This window comes from Dendronephthya gigantea, unplaced genomic scaffold (genome assembly GCF_004324835.1).
Source record: "Dendronephthya gigantea isolate DGI-Jeju-01 unplaced genomic scaffold, DenGig_1.0 000044F, whole genome shotgun sequence".
In the NCBI taxonomy this organism is placed as follows: domain Eukaryota; kingdom Metazoa; phylum Cnidaria; class Anthozoa; order Malacalcyonacea; family Nephtheidae; genus Dendronephthya; species Dendronephthya gigantea.
The window spans coordinates 602,132-612,219 of record NW_021163054.1 but is presented as its reverse complement, the minus strand read 5'-3'; the positions used below and the strand labels follow the sequence as shown (position 1 = coordinate 612,219).

At 35.2% G+C, this 10,088-nt stretch overlaps 1 pseudogene; it reads left to right on the top strand.

Moving 5' to 3' along the window:
• Positions 1-2,951: 2,951 nt before the first annotated feature.
• On the top strand, positions 2,952-3,582 carry LOC114527361 (annotated as a pseudogene).
• The last annotated feature ends 6,506 nt before the right edge of the window (positions 3,583-10,088 follow it).

Sequence of the window (10,088 nt, the reverse complement as noted above, 5' to 3'; positions counted from 1 at the left end):
TTGTAAAACATTTTTTAATAGCCATCTAACTTGCTATCTTGAACTGTTGAACAGTAGAATTCAATGTCTTGATTTGTCATCTGCTCAAAGTTAACTTTGAGAGATTGTTTTGCCATCTAGAAAAAAATATGACTGTATGTTGGCGGAATATAGTCAAATAGACCTACATTTATGAGATGAAATACAAACTTTGAATTTTTACCTGGCAGTTCTAGAAGCTTCGTGTGAAAATCGCACTCCTCGTAGTTGTATTTCCCTTTTTTCCCGTTGTAATTTGTATTATCGCAGTCATTTTTAATCCAAAAGATGCAATGTCAGATGGATAAATAAAATTTGTCAAAAAAACGAAGAGCAAAAGACCCTTGGCTTTAAAATTGCATTTTTTCTGCTAAAAAATCGAATTTTCCTTATTAAAAAGTGTAAAAACACTTGCCAGAGCCTAGCGCATGCGCATTAAAAACAGGGGGACAAGATTTGCCGCGAGTTCCACCTCTGTGTAGTACTCTGTGTCTATGTGGAACTTGGTGTGATGTTATTATTGTGCAAGCAGTTGCTAATGCTTTAAGTTGTGTTATAGATATCACTGAGTCGGCTGTCAATTTTAGTCTGACAACTATTGTTCAACCCACACACCACATTGAAAAACCAGTCACTATACATATAGGTCATTTGGATGAGTTTCATTATATTTCAATGGTAAATTTAGTTACCACTGGCCTAGAAAGTGAGCTCAGCAAACATATGTCAAGCACAATGAAAACTACTAATTTACCATCTTTGCATCAAAATACAGTTAAAACCAGTCTTTTGCAAAACCCTTGTGTTACTGGAAGCAAGAAAACCTCCCAAATACATTTAAGTCCTGAAGCTAAGAATGAAGTGCCTCCAGAGAAGAAACAGCGAGTTACTGGCATTGATGCTCTGATAAAATCTTTTCATAAAAGTATTGAATGTGGTCCTGAATATATTTGCACTTGCTGTGATCAGCTGTGGTTTAGAAATTCTGTGCAACATTGCAATTGTTATAAGTATGATTTGTGTAGCCCCAATATGATAAAACTATGTATTACAAGTGTTAAAAGTGTTGAAAATAGTGAATGGATTTGTAAAAGTTGTCATTCAAGTTTGCTTGCTGGTAAATTGCCTGTGTTTTCCAAAGCAAATGGCATGGGTTTTCCTGAAAAACCTGATATACTTAATTTGTCAGCATTAGAAGAAAGAATGGTATCACCTCGTATTCCTTTTATGCAACTGCGAGAACATCCCAGGGGAGGTCAACTTAGTATTCATGGAAATGTTGTGAATGTACCAGCTGATGTAAACTCAACTGTAAATTCTTTACCAAGGCCTCTAAATGATTTACAAACAATTCCCATAAAGCTTAAGCGCCGTCTTATTTACAAACATCATTATATGCTCGAAAATGTAAGGCCATTGAATGTGTTACAAGCTACACGTTATCTTGTGGAAAATAGAAAATTATTTAAAGATGAAGGTATTGAAATAAATACGTCTTACCTTGATTCGTGTGATTATCAGAACAATAAGAATCAACCATTGCAACTAACTGAAAATGAAAAACAGAATGAGCAAGAAAAACAGTTCTTTGATGAAAGTGATGCTTGGTGTGAAGTTGAAGAACGTCCATCGGGAGTAGTAGATACTTTATTGGTGGAACCTGACCCTGCGCAAGATTTTGATCATGTTCTCAGTTTTGCCCCAGGGGAGGGAAACAAACCTCTAGGGTTGTTTATTGATAAAGATGCAGAGTACTTGTCATTTCCTAGTATTTTTTTGTGGAAAGAAAAGACTTGATAATGCAGATCGCCAAATTCCTGTTCATTACAGTACAGTTTGTAAATGGGAGTTGCGTTCCCAGGATTGTAGAGTTGCTGAATCTGTTCCTAATATTTTCTACAAGTTGAAAAAGCTTCGGATTAAAAGAATCCAAGACAGTGCTGGTATCTCACTTCGTAAGTGTAAAACCAAAGGTAAAAGGTACACTGCAAAAGATTTTAAGACAGATGCCAATGTAAATAAGTTAAGATCTGTTCGCAATGATAAGACAACTGGGTAATCCAACATGGTTTTGTTCATTTTCGGCAGCAGAAACAAGGTGGACCCATCTTCTTAAAATTTTGGCAAGACTTGTAGAAAACAGAAATTACTCTGAGAATGAAATAAGAGATATGACGTGGCAAAAGAAGTCGGAGTTAATTCGCAAAGACCCTGTAACTTGTGCCAGAAATTTTGAACACATGTTTAGAGTATTTCTTAATACGTTTTTGAAAAGTTAAGAGAAGCCCATTAGTGAGATACAGGACTACTTTTATAGAGTTGAATTTCAACAAAGAGGATCTCCTCACATTCATTCATTGTTTTGGGTGAAAGGTGCTCCCCAATTAGGCAAAAACCATAACTCTGAAATTACAGCATTTGTTGACATGTATGTTACTTGTAAAGGTGAGATAGACGGCATTGATCCAGAGTTACTGAACTTGCAGTTACATCGACATGCGAAAACGTGTAAAAAAAAAGGTCAGAATATTTGCAGATTTAACTTTCCAGTATTTCCTATGCTTTCAACTATGATCTTGCATCCACTTGATTTGACTATATTACAGGATAAAGACGTTGCACAATTAAAAGCCGATTTGACAAGAATAACAAACACTCTTAATAACATGAAATTTGGCGACAATGTCAGTTCAAGTTTTGACAAATTCATCCAAAGCTTAGGTTTAACGTTTGATGAATACATTCTTTCTATTTGTTTCTCAATTCGACGCGAAACAATTTTTCTTCAAAGGCTTCCTTCGGATATAAGAATTAACAATTATAATCTTGATCTTTTGAAAGCATGGAGAGCAAACCTAGATATACAGTATGTGTTAGATCCGTATTCATGTGCAGTTTATATTCTTTCGTATATCACAAAGGGACAAAGAGGAATGAGTAGACTTCTTGAAAGTGCTTACAAGGAAGCTGAGTCTGGAAATAAAGAGTTGATAGATCAAGTAAGACACATCGGCAACAAATTCCTCAACGCTGTTGAAGTAAGTGCTCAAGAAGTAGTATATTTGATACTCCAAATGCCATTACAACATTCATCCAGACAAGTTCAATTTATCAACACAACAATTCCTGATGAAAGAACATTTCTGCTAAAACAAATAGAAAAATTGCACGAGTTACCAGATAGTTCAGATGATATTGAGTCAGATAACTGTATTAAAAGATATCAAAGAAGACCTAAGAAATTAGAAAACCTGTGTTTGGCAGATTTCATTGCATGGTATAATTGTACAAATCAAAAAGCAAGTCCTAACAATGTTTCAAGAACAACTGATGATTTTCTACCAGAAAATGGAAATGATTTTAATGACAAATTATTTGATATAAATATGAGACTCAATCTGAAGAAGTTGATTTTAAAACAGAAGAATATGATCTGAGGGGTGGTTTTAAACTTACTAAAAGAACTGTGCCAAAGGTTTTTCGTTCAGTGCGATACAATAAAAATAAAGACCCCGAAAATTATTATAGAGAACAACTTATGCTGTATGTGCCTTGGAGAAATGAAGACAAAGATCTCAATCATGATCATGGATGTGGAACGTTTGAAGAGAAGTACGAGAGTTTGAAAGATGTGATATCAAAAAATAGTTTTCCATATGAGCATCACTCAGACATACTCAATAAGGCTCTTGACGATCTCCAAGATCAATCTGATGAACATGTTAATAGTGTAGCCCGAAATTCACAGCATCTTGATGAAAAGGATATGATTATTGGTCAAAAAGCAAGTGATCTGTTTGGTTGTTTTGACCCTGGAAAAAACAAACAACATTCTCAATATGATTTATGAGATGATATCGGAATATTCCCAAGATCAAGTGATAATGAGCAATTGTTAATAAAGAGAATGGATAATGAACAATTTAGAGAATTAGCCAGATCGTTAAACAGAGAACAAAAGCTGTTTTTTATCATGTCTTACATTCTGTTAAAGTAAGTGATGACCCTCTTAGACTTTTTTTGAGTGGTGGTGCTGGAGTTGGTAAAAGCTGCGTTACAAATGCTTTATATGAAGCACTAATGAGATATTTCAGTGGTATGGCTGGTGAGAACTCGGATGAACTGAAAGTTGTAAAGGTTGCTCCTACTGGTAAAACCGCTTACAACATAAGAGGAAATACTGTGCATGCAGCATTCCAAATACCTGCGAATAAAAGGTTTTAGTACTGTTGTCTTGACACTGACAGATTAAATACTATAAGATCAAAGCTGAAGAATCTTAAGGTTATATTTATCGATGAGATTTCCATGGTTGGTAGTGGCATGTTTAACTTTCTTAATTAATTTACGTTTGCAACAAGTTTTGGGGACCAAACTACCATTCGGTGGCGTTAGTCTTATTGCAGTTGGAGATTTATTTCAACTGCAGCCAGTATTCGATAGATGGATTTTCGAGAACAGTAATTTCGACTATGCGCACTTAGCTACTAACTTATGGAAAACCTATTTTGAAATGTATGAGCTGTTACAAATAATGAGACAAAAGGACGACAAGCATTTTGCCGAACCTTTAAATAGCTTAAGAGAAGGAAATCGTTCTTAGGCCGATATTGATGAGTTAAAAAAAAGATGTATAACAAACATTTCAAGCAACCAGTACAATCACATTACCCATTTATTTATAACGAATGCATTGGTTAACTCACATAATGATGCCATATTTCAGATGTCTACTGGTCAAAAAGCAGAAGTTCCAGCAATTGACACAGTAGTTGGAGATATATCTGAAGATTTAAAGGAAAAAACGAGACAAAGAATTCCCAAAAATCCCACCAAAACAATGGGCTTGTACTCGCTCGTGTATGTTACAGTCGGACAAAAATATGATTTAACATCTAATGTTTCAGTTCTTGATGGAATCACAAATGGAACCGAATGCACTGTCTGTAAAATTGATTACAGAGTACCATGTTCTAGTAGACCAAGTATAATCTGGGTACTGTTTTCTGACCCTAGTATTGGGAAAACTTGTCGCCAAGAGAATAAGCACTTGTATAACCCCACAATACCTTTGACTTGGACTCCTCTTCTTGAAATTACCAGACAGTTTAAAATTACGAAAAGCAAACAAATAAGTATCTTACACAAACAGTTCCCAATTAGACCATCATCGGCAAAGACAGATCATCGTTGTCAAGGGGATACTCTTGACGAAGTTGTTGTTGATTTTCCCCCTTCAACAAGAGAGCACATGCATTACGTCGGACTTAGTAGAGTACAAAATATTGATTCTTTGCACTTTCTTCGCTTGAGTGAAAATAAGATCAAAGTTAACTCAAAAGTGTTACAAGAACGTTTGTACGCTTAAAATACTTTTTGAAAATGTGAGATCGCTTCACCTTCACGCTGATGATATTAGGTGTGATTTTAATGTGCAAGCGGCTGATATTAACATATTCGTTGAGACAGCTTTGTGTGCTAATGACAATAACGGTGATTACTGTTTTGAAGGATTTTAATTTTTTAGAAACGATATTGAACCGCAAATAATTAGGCCAACACCATATGGAACTGTTATATATATTAAAAACTCGCTCCAATGCTTATCAGTTCCTTTCCGATACAATTTTAATGATGTAGAAATAACTATACTTGTTGTCAATTATCTTCATCCCATTGAACATGTCTACATTGTTGGCATCTACCGATCCAAAACCAATGTTAAATTAAGTAAATTTATTGAAGCGTTAGATTATCTTGAAACAGCCATATTAGCAGGAAAGGCAACAATTATTTTTGGAGATTTTAATATTGATTTGAGCAGAGAATCATCTGAACGCAAAACTTTGATGTTGAATATGGTGCAATCAAAAGGTTATATTCAACTAATACAAGAGTACATGACGGATTATAGAACCCAAATTGATCATGTATACACGAATGTTCCTCATCTAGTTTACGCCTCAGGTGTACTCAAATCCTATTATAGCGATCACAAACCAATATATGCTTGTCTCAGATTGTCCTAATTCTTTTGTTTTCTGTTTTCAATCCAGGCCAATAATCATGGATCACATTGGTAGAAAATGTATGGTTTCATATATAATGCTGACGAAATGTCTTAACACAATGAAAAATCAGCAAAAGCTGAATTAAATATAAGTATATATTTAAATTTATATATATAATTTGTACAGGCAGTATCTTGTAATCTTATTGACAGTTTTATTTCATGACGATCATGTGATAATTATTTCCAACAGAGCAAACTGCAACAACACCCCCAAGACATATAGAGAAGACGCCTCCCTCAACACCTGCATCAGGTGAGTTACAGATTTATTGCCCCTCTTCTCCATAGTTTTCTTTAAGAATGTTTTCTCTTGAGTATGGCAAAAATTGACTTACACTGTATTTTTTTACACGGCAGTTGGTTACCTTCATAATCTCTCCCCTGTCAAAGAGAGTGAGAAGAATTCCTACTTCGACATGAAGTTGCAAACCCACAAATGCACTTACAGAGCTGTCTGCTTTGCCTCAAATTTGCACGACGAATTTAATACCAGATATGAATTGTCATCACCTATAAAGATCAACAACTGCCAGATAAGGGTAAATCCAAGATCAAATTATGAAGAAATTCACATTAATAAAAGGTCAAGAATAGAGGACCCCTACGACCATGAAGTTCAATTTGATATAGACTCAAGCCAACGTGAACAAAAATATCAAGCAATCAAAATTCCACTTTCAGAAATTAAGAATATGAAATCTGGAACACAACTGTACGTTGCTGGACAAATAACATCATAAGGAAATTTTGAAATGGTCAACCTCAGAGGAAACAAAATTCGAATGCAAGAGGCTGTTTTAACGGATGAATCTGGTTCGACCAGGTTGGTTTTATGGGAAGCAGATATAAGTAAAGTAGAATCGGGACGTACTTACGATTTGAAGAGAGCTGTGGTTAAAGAGTTCAACAACAAGAACTATATTTCTCTTAACCGACAGACGGAAATTAAAGAAAAAAGAAAGTCAGCAGACCATAGAGCGAATCAATGAAAAGCTTGGCAACTGTACTCAACAGGTATTACCTTGCCCACCTGAAGGTGTACAATCGCTGCATAGGTACTTATGTTGCAAAAAATGTTCGAAGTTTATCGTCAACTGTGAGAAAAATGTCGTCAAATGTACTAATACTAGCTGTGGGTTGAGTCAGCTAAAATCGACATGTGAGACCCAAGTACAAGCCAAGGCGTTCTTCGTTAAGAACAAATGCACAAAACTCTTTATCCTTCTCAGGCAAGATACTCTTGAAAAACTTTTCCGCGTCTATAACTCCGAAGTCCATGTAAAACGACATTTATGCTTCTAAGAACTCACCGATGATGACATTGTGGAAGTGATTCTTTCCGTCTCCGAAGCCTGTATTGTTTATGGGAAAAATAACGTTGCGCAAGATATTCTTCCTGAATCAACCAATCTTTGCACAGATGTTAAAGAGCCTGAGGAAGATATTAAACAACCTGACAACGAAACAGGCAAAATAAGCACGAATGTTCCAACTTCTTCAATCAACGAGAATGACATAATGAAAGATGATATTGACGAAGAGCTCCTTCTTAAATCAGTCGATCTTGAAGAACAACAGCAAGGTATTAAACAGCCTAACAACGAAACAGGCCAAATAAGCATGGATGTTCCACTTTCCTCAATCAACGAGGATGACGTGCTGAAAGATGATGACGACGAAGAGCTTTTTCTTAAATCAGTCGATCTTGAAGAACAATAGCAAGATATTAAACAGCCTGACAACGAAACTGGACAAACGAGCAGGGATGTTCCACCTTCCTCAATGAATGAGGACGACCTACTTTCAAGTGATGTTGATAAGGATATGATTGAATTGGAAAAACCAAGTACCCAAGGAAACCTTGACAAGATCTGGAAAGATTTGAAAAATGTTTTTCAAAATGACTCGGTTACTAAATGAGTAAACTGCAGCAAGGATTCTCCCCTAGAAAATACGTTTCAATAATTAATTTGGTTTTGACATTTTGTTGGCAATTGATATTCAGTCTGTTATGTTGTTTCTACGGTGGTCCGTTTTTTACGGAAACATATAGTGATGACAACCTAAAAAAATTGACAATCAGTGGACAATGTTATCTTGAACAATAATAATGGTTGTAACTTTCAATTTTGATAACCAAGGAATCTAATATATGTGAACTTAATTTAAGGTCAACAAGCTTATTGATATTCTGTTGATAGTTGTTCTTGATGTACTCCAGTTTTAAAGGGCCCCTACAACGAAATTTTCCCCTCGCTTTTTAATGTTTTGCTCAAAGGTACTGCTCGAATCATGAAGAATGACGTTTCCAATTTATCCATATCTCATCTCATTCTCAAGTTATACCACTTGTAATATTTTACATTGTGACGTCACAACCCTTCCTGAGATAGTGGCAGCAACTAGAATGCCTGATATCTTGTTGAGAATGTAATAAAATTCAATGAAACTTGGTACACTAAGTGGGTGCACCAAAGTGAATGTTTCGCGCAAGTTATGCTGTTGCCATGGCAACACACTAGTTCCCAGTCTCTTGTCTTCCTTTTCAAAACTTTTCTGTTATAGAGTTTTGCAGAGGGCATTTGTCTATTTCAATACTTTAAAGGTATTACATTGTCCATACTTACCATGGGAATAAGCAAGAATTGCCGAAATTGTTTTTATTTCGTTGGAAATAGAGCATATAGCAAAAGGAAGACAAGAGACTGCGGACTAGTGTGTCGCCATGACAACCGCATAACTTGCCTAAAATATTCACTTTGGTGCATCTCCTTAGTGTACCAAGTTTCATGGATTCTTGTTGTTGTCACTAATCACCATCTCAAGAAGGTTTGTGACGTCACAACTTAAAATATTGAAAATGGGATAACTTGAAAATGGGATGAGATATGAATAAACTGGAAACGTCATTCTTCATCATTCAAGCAATACTTTTGAGCAAAACAACAAAAACCGAGCCAAAAATTTCCTTGCACGGGCACTTCTTGCAATATAATATATACTCCGTTTTAGATGGCCGTGATAAAGAAATACTGATTGAATGCAAGCTATTGCAAATTGTGTGAAACAATATAGTTTATATTCATGCAATCTTTTCTCTTTAAGTTCCAACTTTCGTGACATCAAAATTATGGCATTTTAATGCTTTAAAAGGGTAATCATGTGACATAGTATTACCATCCATAATTGAACGTTTAAGATTTTGACGTTAAATTTATAAAATGTCTGATTGATTTACACCTGTGAAATGCATGTTCATTGCGTCCACCTCTTTCTGTTCGACTAGCTACCATTTAATTGGTTCTTTGTGTATCCGTGAGTCGTCTCATTGAGACCTTTGATTCTCCGCTATGTGACCCTAGACGTTTGATGAAAACTGATAAAGGTCTATATAGAGCAACATGTAATTTGGGAATGTTGGCAGGGGCAGGTACTTTATGCTACAGGTGAAGACGCCTGTATGTAGTAGGGACAGGTTGTAAGCATGGATAGTGGAGTGGATAGCTATCCAATACCATACAATACTAGATAATTTAAAATTTACTCTGCAAAAAAAGGATTTTTCTAAAATTTCATACCACAACAATGACTGTTGCTTTGTTGCTTAGCATTATAACATTAAATTCGTAATCCTTACAAATTCTTGATTATTTACTGGAAAGACTTGGACAAGTGATTTGCTTGAGCTTTGAAATTTGAACCTCACATATAATAGTGTATTTTAGTGATTTTATTCAGTATCAAATTTAATGTTTCTTTTTCGATTTAAAAACATTGCAATTTTATTTCTTGACTTTGCGACACATAGCCTTCCTGTTCCATAATAATTTTAGGGACACTATTTTTACGTTTTGATTGGCTAAACAAAGCAAAGAACAAAATTTGTTGCCTTGTCTATTGCATGAATGAAATTATACTTAGTTCCAACAATATTAGCACTTTCCTTGGGATAGTTCTTTGCATATTCGCATTTATAAACTGATTAAAAGTGTATATT